At 28.1% G+C, this 16,884-nt stretch overlaps 1 long non-coding RNA gene across 1 annotated transcript in view; it reads right to left on the bottom strand.

Annotated features, from left to right (window-relative positions):
* LOC106684278 (uncharacterized) overlaps positions 1 to 16,884 on the bottom strand; it is a 174,403-nt gene that overhangs the window by 82,637 nt on the left and 74,882 nt on the right. The window contains exon 2 of the long non-coding RNA XR_001343684.2: positions 3,866 to 4,005. This is a non-coding gene — a long non-coding RNA (uncharacterized lncRNA). The remainder of the gene's footprint in view (positions 1 to 3,865; positions 4,006 to 16,884) is intronic.

Genomic DNA, 16,884 nt, shown 5'->3' with positions numbered 1-16,884 from the left:
TATAACATCATAAATTATTAGATTATACATATATCATATTATTTTAACAGCATAAATTATTAAATTATACATATATCATATTATTATAATTTATAGATGGGGCATTGAGACTTAACCCTTAGGTTATACGGTTAAGTGATCCTCACGAGGCCATATCGTTAAAAGAATTCCTTCGTTATCACTTTCTTTTCCTTCTGTCATTCAGATACATTTTCTTCATGAATTATTTAGTACCAATTTTGCAGTACACTCCATTATTATTATTATTATTTTCGCTTAACAAATTAATATATTATGTGGTTATTTACTTATATATATCTACTGATATGTTACATATTATGTTACAAAAGATAATATACATAATATTCTTTATTCAGATTAAATGAAAGAGTTAAAATAAATATATATGCAATATAAACCCTATCAGACCATTTTGCTTAAAAGCTCCTTTAATAGGAGGAAGTGCTTAGATGTTAGGGAGTGATGAGCTGTCCTTGATTGGTTTTTTTGGGCTGTTGATGTGAGATGTTTTGCACTTTGTCCTGATAGTGCCTGATTTATTCACTGGTGGGTTATATTTCGACAGTTTAGGGACTCCAGGCTTTCTGGTTGTATTTTAACATATAGTGATTATTATTTTTTTTTCCGCAACCAGTATGATTAATTGAAAATAAACTGAAAGCTTCATATTATTTGATAGGTAAATAAGGACAAGATATAATTTTTTTTTCCTGTTAGCTCCGAGAATATATAACATAAGTTTATATGATTAAAAAAATAAATAGATAAAATGTTGAGTTTGGAGAACAAAATTTGACTATAATATTATCTATATGAAAGCATACCAAATTTCATCAAAATCTAAAATAATGAGTGAAATATATCAATATTTCAGGATGATGTCATGGAATGACATTTATTATTTATAAAGAAGTAATTAATAATTATTTAACACATTTATACAATAACTTTTACTTATCCCGAGATTAGTTATTTATTTCTAATTCTAATCATAATTATTTACCCTTGATATACAATTTATTAGTATGTTATTTGTAAATGCAATAGATATCAATAATATTAGACCATATTCTCCCAGAAAAAAATGTTGTTACGTTTAATTTGATTTTAAACCAGGGTGTGTTTTAATAATGATAAAATAATTTTCAATAAGCAACTCTGCATGCAGAGGACACAAACTACATATATTGTAATGTAATGTCTTGTGCTAGTTTTTGTAATAGTAGGTAAAAATAAAAAGATAGTGTTTTTATTTTAATAAAAAAATAGACGAGGAACCATATTTCTACTCCTTCAACCTTGTGCCGACAATTCCATGATCGATAGCACCCAGAACGACATTTACTTTAAAGGTTCATCATAAACATGTTTATATGATAGTTGATAGTGTTAAGTTGGTCTAAAATTAAAAGTTTTAAAAATTAATGAAATTGTGACAAAATAGGGTAATTTGACTTGTAATTAATGACCTGGGCAGAATAGTATGCAAACCGTTTTTAAATAATTGGATGTGAGGTGTAAATTTATATTTATGATTTTCTCTGAGGATGGTCGAATAGACCGAAACGTAGGACTGTTGATGATATCATAAAGATTGTTGAGACTTAACATGGATACCAATTGATTTATTTAAACAGTTGTTAATTAATTATATTGCAACTCTATTGTTGTATTGGGGGTACTGTAAAGCTCCTACCCCGTTTCTGTTTCTAAGTTATGTCAATAGAGAATTTTATGATTATAGCTTTAATAATTTTAGTAATAAAAATGATTAAAAGAGTTCAATGGATAATTAAAGTTCATAATACATGGATCCCACTGGCAATGGCGTAAAATTGTGAGAATTTCAAGACTTCATATTAAATTTTTTTTCAGAGAAAAGACAAAAAACCTACAGAATCTGTTGGGTTTTTTTCCCTAGACAACGGTACTATTGTATTATAAAATATTAGTATTAATTTAAAAATATCGACTAAAAAGTTATTGTTTCATAAATTATATATATTTTTTATATTTATGTACTTTATTAGGTTGTATCGTATAAAAACAAAAATTATCATAAACAGAAAAAAATAAAATAATTAGGCCATCATAAATTAATAAAGACCTCTATAAATCACAAAAAACTTTCATTAATAGTAGATTTATTAATACAATTTTATTAACCGAATTGTATTGTACATTTTTAAACACCGTTACTCCTATACCTGCAGAACATTCATGATCTTGTACAAAAATTTTATATTATTTAACCGGTGTGGTTAAAAGAGTTAAATTAGTGAAAACACATTCTCATGTAAAATATCTTTTCCCCAATTATTCATAGTTAAACAAAAACATTACATTTCAATTCAATAGTCCTTACAGAATTTGTAAGACTTTTACTATTAGAAATATTTCCGGGATTGATTAGTTAGATATTTAATAAAAAATAATTTAGCCTTCTATGTCTCCATATATAATGTGTAATATAATAAAATAAACATATAAATCTCTTTAAGGTAACTACAGTGTGTAAGTGATGTACAGTTAAAACTTTTATATTTGTTTTGTTGAATATAAACTACGAACAAGAGAGTAATAACAATTTTTTTTATCAAGTAAAATTACATCGATCCGTGCTCTTGAAATAAATGAGGTAAATATTAGAGTAAATTAGACGGGGATAAGGAAAAAATAAAAAAAGTTGGTAGGCTCCAGAAGTTTTATAGGCATTCTTTCAGACAAACATCCAGGTTTTTGACCTGATAAGTCAACTAGGTAGAACGCTAGGGAAAACATCAAATCAGATAACAAAGCATTTTTTAGAAAGATGAATTATGTCTTTTCTTCTCTTATATTTAGATAAATGTTCAAACTCGTTTTAAACGAATTGTAATTTATATCTTAGAAATTTGAAATTATATATCTGAATTTAACGTTGTAATGAAAGGACATATGGATTGAGAATTTAAATCTATATAAGCCATAAAAGTTTACCCATAGAATTAGAAAATAAATCATAAGGGAAACCAGCCTCTGAACGTATGAAACATCTGAATAACTATTAATTGGAATATAACTGTTTATTTATACAAAATTATGATAAAACATTGTTAATGGTTACTTATTTATTATTCGAAAATCATAATATTAGAATAAATATAAGATGGAATTTAATATAAAATTGTAAAAACACTATGCAGAGATTTTAAGCAAAATAAATTTATAAAAATAAATGGAGAAATTTGTAACTATTTACAATTAAATGTAATAATGGAATTTTGAGAATTAGAATAAATACCAAATTGAGACAAAAATGCAATTTAAAATAAAATAAATTAATTTTAAAACAAGGCTGACCTGTGTGAGTGGGAGGTTATAAATCGTTTGTTATATGGTAGTGTATTGATTGTTGATAATCTTAAATAAGAAAAATTAATGATTTTAAAATTTTAAAAAAAATAGACTTTTAACTTATAATAAAGAAAATGACCGGGGCAGAATAGCCTGAAAAAGAAACTTTAAATTAATGTGAGAAAGAAATTATATTGAAGATGTCCTTGAGGATGGCTAGAATGACCGAAACGTTGGACTGGTGAAAAAAAAAGTGTTGAGACAAAAAGGGATACGAATTTTTGATTTATTTAATACATAAGATGGAATTTAATATAAAATTGTAAATAAATATCCGAATTTCAGTTGCTTTATTTAACCAATTTCCTTTTATTATTTTAGTAGTATTGATTCTTTGTGGTCACGTAGTATATATTATATGAAATGTATATAGTTTTTCTTAAATATAAGAAAGAGGAACGAAGATGATTTTTTGATAAAAAATATATATATTTTTTTAAGAGCTTACCTTATTGAAAAGTGACGAGGGTACCTTGATTACAAAAAGAAAGGAGTCGCAGACTTCGTCATTTCTAAATCTTTTCGTTCCCTGACACTATGTCCTTTTCCATGAATCTTTACGTTAGTCCACGAGTCCAGAGTTTATTCCTAGAGATTAGAAAAAATTATAACTTCATGGCCAGAGTTAAAGGAAAGTCGACATCCAGATCATATAATACTTGTGAATTCAAAACTAAACATACGAAGTTTTTCGATTCCATTTGTTTTAGTAAGAATATTTATTAAAAGTATTTTGGTTTTCATTATGTTCCTAGTCGATAAAAAAAAAAATATATATCAATTTTTATTATTATTATTTTTTGGAGTGAATCGAAAGTATATTTCTTGAATTATAAATTCAACACTACTTTCTCATCTTATGTTTTAGGTTCCGTTTTTCATAAAGTTCCACTTCCAGTTACCGACTTAAAGTAGCAGTGATCTACAACTTGGGAAACCCAACCTCTACCGGAAGACTGAGCCCAGGTTGTTGCAGGACATTCTGTTATAAATTCTACTATTATTTCTATTTTATTTTATTAGTTTTCTTTTTTTTCAAATTAACTCGTTTTCCCCTATTGTTTGTTTTGTTAGGTCGACGAATGTCATTATTTTTGTGAATTATTATTTGCATCTACTTTTTTGTCATAAGTTTTTTTTAATTTATAACGTTGTATAAAGTTAGGGGTGTCTTTTGTACGAGACTACCTCCCTTCATAATCAATTGTTAAAAAATGTAACTGTTATATTAACCTTATAATGCCCACCAGACCGATTTGGTATTAAATAAAATAGGAAGGTTGCGTTTAAAGGAAAGAAAAATTAAAAATTTTTTTAAAATATACTACCGCTGTCATTCCACCCACCCTAACAACATACGCTGATGACACATGTATACAGTTTGTAAACAACGACCCAACTAATGCATCACAAACACTAAAGGCACACATAACATCTATTGAAGAATGGTGTCAAAACTGGTGAATCAAAATAAATCCTGACAAATCCCATCAGATCACCTTTACTCTCCGTCGTAAACCTCTACCCTCCTGTCCTATATAGATACACTTTCTAAATACCCCACTAACGCCTGTTGAACAGATTCGATACTTAGGACTTCATCTTGACAAGGGACTTACTTGGAATCCACACAAAAGACTGAAACGACAAGAAACTGATCGTAGATTCCGATTGCTACAACACTTACTAGACAAACGGTCTAAACTTCCCATTAACTACAAAAAAATTAGTATACACTACGATAATCAGACCAATTTGGACATATGGAATTGAGCTCTGGGGCTCCACTAAACCATCAAATTCCTCCCGCATTCAATCCTCACAATCCAAAATCCTACGTAAAATACTTGATGCTCCTTATCACGTTACAAATAAACTCATTCACAAAGACCTTAACATCCCATTCGTTGCAGAATTGGCCCAAAACAGACATGCGTCTTTTCATTCCAAACTCCTTAACCATCCTAACCCATTAATTCTTAATCTTTCATCCTTAACAATCACTGATAATCCTCCAAGGCGTCTGAAAAGAAGATGGCCACGAGACCTTCTGATTTAAATAAATGTTTGAAGTACCACCGATGGGCGGTTCCTTCCCAAGATTTTCAAGTGTATATGAAACATAAAACATATTTACTTATTGTACTATTTTGTACAGTTGTAAATTACATTAAATTAATAAAAAAAAAAATACACTACCAATCATAACGATTTTTTTTTTTTTACTTTTTTCTTTTCCCCAGGTATCAAAATTCTTTTTCGGAAAAATTATCAGGCAGAAAATCGAAATTGAATTTCACAGTTAGAAGATAACATGAAGTACAGAGCCGTAAGTTGCTGTATCCCTATTGCTGTGTCAAGGCCTCACCAATCTGCCCGGCGGAAAGAGGTTAGATTGGTCAGGGAACATTCTCATCAAAGCTTTGTAAAGGAGCTACATTCTTTGTGTATCTATCAAGAATATGGAATTTTATATTACACAAAATATAATAAAACATTATCAATATTTTATTACATATATATATTGTATATATATATTTATTAACTCGATTTTTTTTTAAACGCTCACGGGATATAGCTGAGTTTTTTGAGACAATGAACTTGAATATCGGTTGTGGAGTTCGCTTATAGCAGAGTAACGGATTTAATGTCAGTATTTTGAGGTCAGAATGTTCCATAAAAATCAAGATATCTCACTGAATAATCTGAGCCATCAAACTTGAAAATCGGCTCAGCCATTTGCTTGAAAATTGTTACAAACATACTAATGAGCAGGTTATGTGACACATAGTTCTCCGCTTAGCTTTGACTTAGTCCAGTAATAATATGCATAATAAAACAATATAATAAGCAAAGTCGATCGTTGATTGTTTTCTTGATAATTATTAATTTAATGTTTTGATTCTTAAACTCAGATAATAGTCATAATGATGAGGGAATAGCTTGAAACGTAGATTGCATCATTAATGGAATGATAACGGAAGATTTTTGGGGGTCACATATTACCTATTATAAATAGGTCATCAACTAATTAATTAATTAGTTAATTAGCAAGTCATCCATAATTTCTATGATTTCTCATGAATTACAATCATGAATAATATTATTTATGTAATATTGTATTATTATAACCAAATATAATAACCGAGAGGAGGGAGACGAAACGAAGCAGAGTTTCGAGGGACTTGAAAAGCAGTAATTAAAATTTACTTAATATAACTTTATTAAAGGCATTCATTAGCTTCTTTTTCCACTTAGGTCCGCCAACTTTTTCTAGATTTATTTACATTTTTTATTTTATTAATTCTACGTAACAGCGCAAAGGTGAAATACAATATAAATTAATTACCTTTGTTAAAATTACATATTTCATTATAAATTCTGTATTAAAGTCTTAATGAAAAATGAAGAATATTTAATATTTATGAAAAATGCTGGTTTGTAGAAATGATGAAGGAATTTCTCCGAAGGAGGAAAAAAATCAATTGTTGGATACCAAGCATCTTTTTTTGTTTTATTAAAGAACTGCAAAAAATAAAAAATGTAATAACCAACATTTCTAATAGGTAAATGTATCATTTAATTTAACAAAGATTAAAATATTCTGATATTCCGAAATTGGAACTGAACTTTGCAAAAACCATAGTTACTTGTAAACAATAAATAAACACTGGAAATATCTCTTTCTTCAGTAAAAGAATTAATTTGGTGGACCAATTTTTTTTTCCTAGAAATCGTATACTATTTTTCATAATTTTACTATAGATCATTGTATCATCATGTATCAATGAGAATAATCAACAATTATTTATGCTACACAAAAATAACCAACATACTCCAGAACTTGCAGCTCTGATAAATTCAGCCACTTGTTTCAACTCAAATTTCTGCATAGTTTAGTAACTACAGTTAGTTACATTGACATAATAACATTGAGTTACAGGCCTACTTTCTACGCCATAACCCCTGATGAAGACCTGGAATTCAGGTCGAAACGTCGGCATAAAATAAATAAATATGGTTTTGTTTATTTATGTTGTTCTTTGCCGACCGCACCCCCTGACAAACTTCTCCAATCTTATAGAAAATACTTCTTATAGATAATTATTATATGGTAGATTGTATAAATTTTTGGCATAAATGATATTAAAAATTAATCTAAAGATGTATACATATAGTTTTTGTTTTAATTTTTTTGTTTAAATTTTTCCTTCTGTAGTAAGTTAATGTTTTGGAAGATTCCTAAATAAAATACTTAAATACAATTCTTATTATTTGTAACCTAACATTTATTGTAAGGATGGGTACTATAAAATATTAATTATTTTAATGAATTTTTGTCATTGTCATTTACTATAGATTGATCACAACATAAACACCAACAAGATAATCAATAAACGCCCCTAGAAGGTTTTTCTGCTTAAATTCAGAAGTGTTACACATTTATGAGTGAATAAGTAGAGAGGGGGTCACCTACTTAATTTTTAATTTTTTTTTTCAAAATAAAAATTTAGAATATTAAATGCGAAAACGCTAGTGAGTTGAAGATAATAGTGTTGGCTGTCGGTGGACGATATTGTCTCAAACAGATGGCACAGAAAAAAAGTTTCCTCAGATAACGATTGGAAGTGAAAAAAATATTCCTCAGGCCTGTTGCTATTTTTAAATACTCTCTGCTTATCATCGAAAAAAAAATGAGGATGTATTCAGAAATTGGTTTAAATCAAAATATGTTGGTCTGAATTACACATTTCGTTTTTTCTAACCTGCTCGGTTAATTCCAATGTGCATTCATTTTAATGCACTACTTTAAGTGTACACTTAAAATACTTTATAGTACTAAAATACTTTAAGCATAAATAATTAGTTGCAGAGCTACAATTAAATTTCAAAGGGTGTTTTCGCTAAAATTTATTATATTTATTATAAGGAATAAATTTCCACCCATTATTCACTTCTTTATTCTGTTTTTACATTTGAACAACGTTTCGGGCTCCTCTGCCCATTATCCAGTTCTTATTATTATTATTTGTGGACATTTCACATCTTAGATTAATAATAATTTTTATATAGTCCCAAAACAATATAACATAAATGCATTGAAATTTGATAAGCAAGTGGAGTAATGTACATTTGAAAAGACAAACATTGTTTAAAACAGCAAAAATGAAAGATAAAACAATAAGCTGATTATTAAATAAAAATTAGGATCTATATTCTTTTGGAAATATATAAAAATGATTTTTAATAAAAAATGACAATTGTCCAAAATTGATAATACGAACTGGATAATGGGCATTGGAGCCCGAAACGTGATTCAAATATAAAAAAAAAAAAGAGGTGAATAAAGGGTGAAAATTTATTCCTTATAATAAAGTTTTAATAAAAAAAAACTTTTTTTCAAATTCCAGTCTCCTCTCAGAGTGAGGTAGCAGACATATTTAAGTTTTTTCATTTGTAAGTTTATTAGAAAAAAACGGCAGAAAATTTACACGTTAATGATTAATGAAGGTAGCAATTTTAAAAATTGCTTTATTTTTAAATTAAAAAAAATTATTTAAAATTTTTTAAGAAAACCAGCAAAAAAAAATCAATATTTTTTTAATGTAAAAAACAATTTAGAACATTCTCTTGGCAAACAAATTTTGAAAATACAAAAATAATCCAAATTTTGAATATCGGTAATAATACCAAGCTCCCTATGTAAGACATAGGCTAAAGCTATTTACAGAGGATTATTACAGAGAATAATTGTTATTTATTTTATTATTATCACATTGTTATTTTCAATTCTCGATTTTCTTCATGTGTGAAAATCTATAGCAGCATAAAATAAAACGCCGCTCGAATTAACTCGAGTTTACGAATTAAGGGATTAAAGATAATCTTAATTTTCAATTTCACAATCTCATAATAATTTTTAAACAAAATAGTTTCATGCAATGATATCAAAGTCTAATATAATATCGGTAATTAAACTATAATTAGCATCAATATCATTTAATATTAATTCTTTTTTAGAGTATGAATGTTACATTACTTCAAGAAAAATCGTAATGAACAGGAAGAAAGTGCATTTGTTTTTTAATGTGAAACATATTAATTTACTTTTTAATCATATAGGATTTGGAAACGTCTTAGCGGCCATTAATCTATAAAAAAAAAGAAATAAATTTTTAAATGAAAACTAATGCTCACTGTGATCCTGCTTAGTAAGAATATTTTTATCTCCATTCGGTGGAAGTAAAGATGCAACAAAATCAACAATCAAAAAATGCTTCAATATGTAAGATGAACTAGAAACCTATTTGTAATCTCAAATCGTAATAATGCAATGTCTGAAATAAGTTGGCTAAAATAGGCTTAGAGACGGAAAAAAAATTTTTAATGAAAATTTTTTTTTTATTTCTAATATTTTCAATAATATTCTTTGATTATTTATGCTACTTTACTAAACCAACTAAATATTCAGATAAAGTTAAAAAAGGACTCATTTGAAACAATTGTAACGAACATTTTTCCGTAGAATTTTCCTTCAATGACACAATTTTTCTTTGCCTTAAAATCAACGTTTTGTGAATTTTTTTTGGTAAAGATCATGAAAACTACTACTACTATTACTACTACTACTACTACAAAGATGAACGTTACAAACTACTGTATATTACATGAAACTCGTTTTAATAAAGGTGCTAATAGGCATCTGTACATCTCATAATTGCTGAGATATAGTATTCCCAAAATAAATTCACTAGCTATTGATTTTTCGCTGTTTTTTTTTTAAGAAATGTTGCTTTTTAAAAAATCTCGGGAACCATTGAACAGTTCCATTATGGTTCATACTTTATAAAATTTATTCTTATCTTAAATTATGCTCAAATAGGTTTTCTAGAGTTATTGGTAATAGCTCTAAATAAAATATCAAATTTTAAACAGCCTCCACTTCTCATCCACCACCCAAGCTGTAGTTGGCAGACTTATCGATTTTTACTGTAATCTTTATTAAAGTAATTAAAAATTGGGGTGAAATAACTGTTTTTTCCACCTGTGAATCTTAGACCAATTATTTTGAGGTTGATCGAATATTGTCTCTTTACTTATCAGATATTGTCCATCTCCCAAGAATGAAAAAGTCATTAATAACTATAATATCTAGTATGTGAGTTTAAAGATAAAGGAAGCTTTCTCATAATTGCTGAGATATAGTATTCCCAAAATAAATTCACTGGCTATTGATTTTTCGCTATTTTTTTTATGAAATGTTGTTTTTTAAAAAAGCTCGGGAACCATTGAACAGTTCCATTATGGTTCACACTTTATAAAATTTATTCTACTTTAAATGATGCTCAAATAGGTTTTCTAGAGTTATTGGTAATTTTAAATACACAGAGCTCTAAATAAAAAATCAAATTTTAAACAGCCTCCACATCTCATCCACCACCCAAGCTGTAGTTGGCAGACTTATCGATTTTTACTGGCAACTATATGTAATCTTTATTAAAGTAATTAAAAATTGGGGTGAAATAACTTTTTTTTTCCACCTACGGCTCTTAGACCAATTATTTTGAGGTTGATCGAATATTGTTTCTTTACTTATCAGATATTGTCCATCTCCCAAGAATGAAAAAGTCATTAATAACTATAATATCTAGTATGTGAGTTTTAAGATAAAGGAAGCTTTCTCTATATGAACTAACATAAAAATCAATAAAGCTTTTACCATATGAATCATGCGAATATACATCTTATGAATTTATAAATATGCACTAATAGTTTTAATAGGACCTCCATACTTGTTCTGTTATTGGTATGGGATTTGTTTTAATTTTAAGTGATTTATTAAAAAAATTATAACAGTTATAACATTCAATGAGATAAGACGAATATTTTGGAATATGAGATAAATCTAGCCTGTAAGTTTGCCTTTTTTTTTTTTAAATCCTGGACGGGTTGATATTTGATATAGTTCCTTTAAAAATGATTAATTTTTCAAAATAACAATAAATCAAAAATGAGGTTTTGAACGCAATATGACTATACAAGGCCTCACTGTGTCCCATGAATAACGCTCAAGTGCCCTACAATCAGTGAGAAATGCAGGCGCTACCAGGAAGCGTCGCTTGTAGGTTTCCAACACGCATTTCTAGAGGAAATGGCAGGAATGTTATGAATCAGAACTACGTGTTCCCCTTCAAGGAAATATCAAAAAATAAATCAAAAAGAAAATATTTAAACTGAAATAATTCCTTCTCCTCATGAGTTGAATCAACTGAGATGGAATTAATAAATAAATTTAACTTAAAGACGATAAATTCAGGCGTTGATAATCATACATTATGAGAATATAATATTTGTTATATTCATAGTTAATTTATTCTTATTATGTTAAAGGTTAATTTAGAATTTAATAGTTTAGTGGGAAAAGTATGTAGTCCTGGTGGAGCTTTGAATACTATTATATTGCTATACACTATAGCATATAATATAAAGGGTGTCCCTTAAATGAGTAATCATATTGTAGGAGCGGATAATATACCTTACGAGGAACCAAAAAGTCTATATGATCCATAGTCCCATGTAAATCAAATTTTATGTTTTTAGCTATTATAGTGGTTTTTCTCAATAAAAAAAAAAAACTCCAATAAATCTACTTCTAAGTTCCCTTAAAAAAAATATAAGTGGTATCAAATTAAAGATGAGAAATTTCCTATAAGCGTAATGGTTTACATCTGCCCCCCTCCCCCAAAAAATAAACGTTCCATGATGTTATAATAAAAATAAAAGTTTAATATTTCTAAGTTTTTTTAATTTATTTTATTTTATTTATTTTTTATTTTAGTATGCATGAGATCATTCATCACTATTACCTATTGCCCTTAACTGTGTGGCAGATTGTAATATCTATCAATAAATGAATCTATCAATTTAAAAAACAATATTTCTAAGAATTTTTGGACATTTGAAGCAGCTATTACTCTTAATTGCCTAATCAATTATATATAAATATCCTGGATCTCAAAAATAACCTATTTATTTAGTAAGCTTTAATATAGTGCAAAACAAGGCTACCTTTACTGGTCAATTAAGGGTTCGAGAGAGCAAAAATTAAAAAACCCAAAAGTGAACCATATTTAATTATAAATTGTCTTGGTTCTTATCTAAATAAATACAATAGTTATTTTACAAACGATGATTATAAATTTTATTTACAACAACTGCACAACTGCATTACAACACCTTCTCTTCAATATACACTATTATGTGGATAAAAAAATTATAGCTTCGTTTTGCCCCTGCAATTCATAGTTTCAATTTAGTAGAAGAGTATGTAATCCAAATGCATAAAATCTAACTTATAGAACATAAATCTGTAAATAACTCAAAAAACTAGTTTACACTATACTTAACATGGAAACGGAATTCTAGTGGTTCTAAAAATGTTACTAATTATGTAATTTATTTGATAAAGTAAATTATGTTTTTTTATTATTTTTTTTCCGGTCAAGTTGTATAGCTTTATTATAGGTTTATTTTTGTATGAAAAAAAGTCAGTTATTTCACCCCTATTTTTGATTAGTTAAATGAAAACTATGTGAAAAATGGCGGCTGTTTCTAAAAGTTAAAAATAAAATCAGTAGTCAGTGAATTTATTTTGAGAAATATATATCTCAAAAACTATTCAACGTACAGATGTCTTTTAGCACTCAAATTAAAGCTAGTGTAATTTACTCTAAAGTACTTTATAATGTTTATCTTCGTAGGTATAATAGTATTCACGATATTCGACAAACTAAATTCACAAAATGTTGATTTCCAGTTGTTTGGACAACAGTTTTGATTTATGAAAATATATATCTCAGGAACCAGAAGACGTACAGATGTCTATTATCACTCAAATTAAAGCTAGTTCAATGTACCATAAAGTAGTTTATGAAATTTATCTTCATAGGAGTAGTAGTTTTATGATATTTTCAAAACTTTTATCCAAACAACTAAAAATTAACATTTTGTGAATTTATTTTGGAAAATGTTATAAAAATTTAATTGAACAAAGAAAAACGTCTTAAAATAAATTATAGTATAATTACCTAGCTTTCATTTGAGTGCTGGCAGACATCTCTACGTCTTGCGGTTCCTGAGATATATATTTTCATAAATCAAAATTGTTGTCTAAACAACTAGAAATCAGTATTTTGTGAATTTAGTTCGTCGAATATCGTGAAAACCACAACTCCAAGGAAGATAAACATTTTAAACTACTGTATAGTGCATTAAGCTTTCTTTAATTTGAGTGCTAATAGACATCTGTACATCAAATAGTTTTTGAGATAAATATTTCTCAAAATAAATTCAGTTACTGATTTTTCAGTGTATCCCATATGAAATGTTGCAATTAAAAAAGATATATCTCGAGAGCTATTGAACGTAAATAGTCTCTATTAGTGCTCATATTTTATAAAATTTACTCTTGTTTAAATGATGTTCTGTTAAGTATTGTTGGTAATTTTCAAGATATAGAGCTCTGAATGAAAAATTATTTTTTTTTAACGTTTTGAAATAGCCATTTTTTATTTCCCCGACCTATATTTGTGGACTCATCAATTTCATCTAGTAATTATACATAGTTTTCATTAAAGTAATTAAAAATTGGGGTGAAATAACTGCAATTTTTTCCTCTTGTGCTCTTGTACAGTTTGGCTGCAATACCTGAACTGGAGCCAAAGAAACAACAGGAAGAAGTGATTTACGACCATATCTCGTGGCCGAATCATCAAGTTACAGTACTCGGTAGTTACGGTAATTTAAGGCTCTTTAATTTGTTTTATTATACCTTTTAACTAGGAAATACCGTTTATTTTTTAAAGGTGAAAACCCTAAAGAAAGACCTAAAATTTCTAATTCATCACATTATCAAACTAATTAACTGCTTACTTACCGCTTTAGAATCGCAAAAAATAAGTTTCCATCTGAAAATGTGGATTCGCAAGTAGTGCTTTCCCCAGTTTTAGGAAAAATTAAAAAAAATATGTATGTATTTTCCAGTTAATGATGATTAACGATGCGCGACGTAATACTTAGCGAATTCATAAACTATAATCCTCATTCTATGCAAGTTTAATTCCTCATACCATAGAAGGTTTGCTAGGATTCGCTGTTTAGGAGTTAGAGAAGAAAAGCCTAATTCGTTACATTATAAACTTAATTAGCTAATTGTAAAGAGTTCTAGAACCATAAGGAATACGATTCTGTATTTAGTGTAATGGAAACTAAGTTTGAAAATAATGTGCAGATGCATGTTCCATTGAGTGGACTTTAAGGATCAGGCTTCTGTACTAATTAGTTCTCATGCTCTTCAAGTGATGGAGCTATCTCGTTAGCTTATTATTGTACTCGGTACAAGTATTATAATTATTTCTTTTTTTCTTTATGAAGAATTATATACATATTGCTTTATAAAAACAAAAAGTATATATACAAGGTGTTTAAGGGTTAAGTGTCCAAAATGAAAATATGAACTAAGGAGCTCAAAAAAATAAAAATATTTCCTTTGAATGTATGTCCGCAAACGCTTTTTTAGGAGATATTCACACCTAAAGATATTCATTGTTATTTATTATTTACGTTATATGAAATAAATTAAACCTATTTATTTGTTCTAACTACTTTATTAATTAAATATGAACGTTAAGATTCATATTAAATGTTGTTCAAAGTGAAGGTATGTCCGCAAACGCTTTGTTCAGGAGATGAATTAGATAGAATACTAATATGGTCTCTTATCCTTTACTGTATAAACACTATTGGCAATATAAGGATTAATACTATTTGGAATTATCATTGGGAACTGTCAATAACATTTATCAGTTTGTAAGAGGCTTTCACAGAGTACTCATCATTATGCCTTAAATTTATACTAATGGTGAATATGCCGATATGGTGTTTGTGTACGGTTTTTGCAATGGTAATGTTGCCCGTCGTGAATATGCCAGGCGATTTCCGACTAGATTACCAAACAAGTCTATCTTTAGCTCCACTTTTTAACGCCTTAGAGAAACTAGTACATTTGCTATAATACCATGTGCTGATGGTATTTTTGCCCCTTTACGAAAGGAAGAAAGGAATGTCTTAATGCACAAGGAAATCACTTTGAACATTTAATATGAATTTAATGTTTACGTTTAATTATTAAAGCAGTTGGAACAAATAAATAAGTTTTATTTATTTCATAACAATGAAACTCTTTAGGTGTGAATATCTCCAAAACAAAGCGTTTGCGGACATACCTTCAGAGGAAATTTTGTTATTGTTTTGAGGTCCTTAATTCATATTTCCAGTTTGGCCACTTAGCCCTGAAACACCCTGTATATTCAGGGAGCCGCATGACTCAGTGGTAAGGCACTGTACTACTAACTTCAAGGACAGTGACAAATAATTATTTACTTTGGAAGAAGATAGTTGGCCGTATAAAGTAGATTGTAGGAAGATAGTCTGGGTGGCGGTTAATTAAGGTATCAAATTAGTAATATAAAACTATTTATTGTTAACTAAAGTTTCGCCCCACTTTGGAGGGTTTCGTCGGGGCTAAATGAAAAAAAAGATAAAAGCATTGTAAGAAATAACAAAACATTGAAATAAATATACAGAGCAAATACAAAAAAAATAAAAATAAATAAATAATGTTTGGTTTTGTTTATAAAATATACAAAAGAAAAAATAATAATTTAAGCAAGAATACATATAGGAGGACTAGAAACTAGGTACTAATAGATACACGTGATAGAATTCTAAATACAGAACTAGAGTAATAAATTGTAGAAAAATATTTATTAGAACTATTTATAGATATAGTAAGGAGGTAGGTGTTAAAAGGTAAACAGAAGGTGAAATAAATATGAGAATAGAAAGCTGAGGCAAGTAAAAGGAAACATTAAGAAAATTAATAACAAATGAACATAGATTGAACAGAGGTGTCAACTGCCATGTCGAGCATCCGTTGTCAGGTGTAAAGTTTCCGCACTTCTTCGCTAACCTTCAAGAGTAAGGTTTTTTATAATATAATGAAAGGTATAAAAATTATTTATTCATTAATTTTATTTTCGTATTTTCTCTGTAATGTTTTTTTCAATTCTTATAATGTTAGCATCTTGTTTTTCATGTGGGCGAAACTTTGGTTAACAATAGATAGTTTTCTTTTACTATTTTGATACCTTTATTGACCGCAACCTGGACTATCTTCTTACAATTATTTAATTTGTTGCTTATTGACTCATTACAACAAATCACTAGTAACAGCACTTCCCTACAAAGTACTGCTTCCCTGCAGTACCTGAAACCTTTGTTGTAGCGATTTATATGTATAAATTATTTATGTATATTATAGGGGTATTCATGATCTATGTTAAAGCGTGTTAAATGGAAAAACTCGTGTTAAATCGAAAAAAATTGCCTTCTTTTGCCGTGGTAAAA

This window comes from Halyomorpha halys, unplaced genomic scaffold (assembly GCF_000696795.3).
Source record: "Halyomorpha halys isolate HHAL.00 unplaced genomic scaffold, Hhal_1.1 Scaffold566.1, whole genome shotgun sequence".
Taxonomy (NCBI): domain Eukaryota; kingdom Metazoa; phylum Arthropoda; class Insecta; order Hemiptera; family Pentatomidae; genus Halyomorpha; species Halyomorpha halys.
Note: the sequence above shows the minus strand (reverse complement) of the source record. Positions and strands in the feature narration are given on the sequence as shown.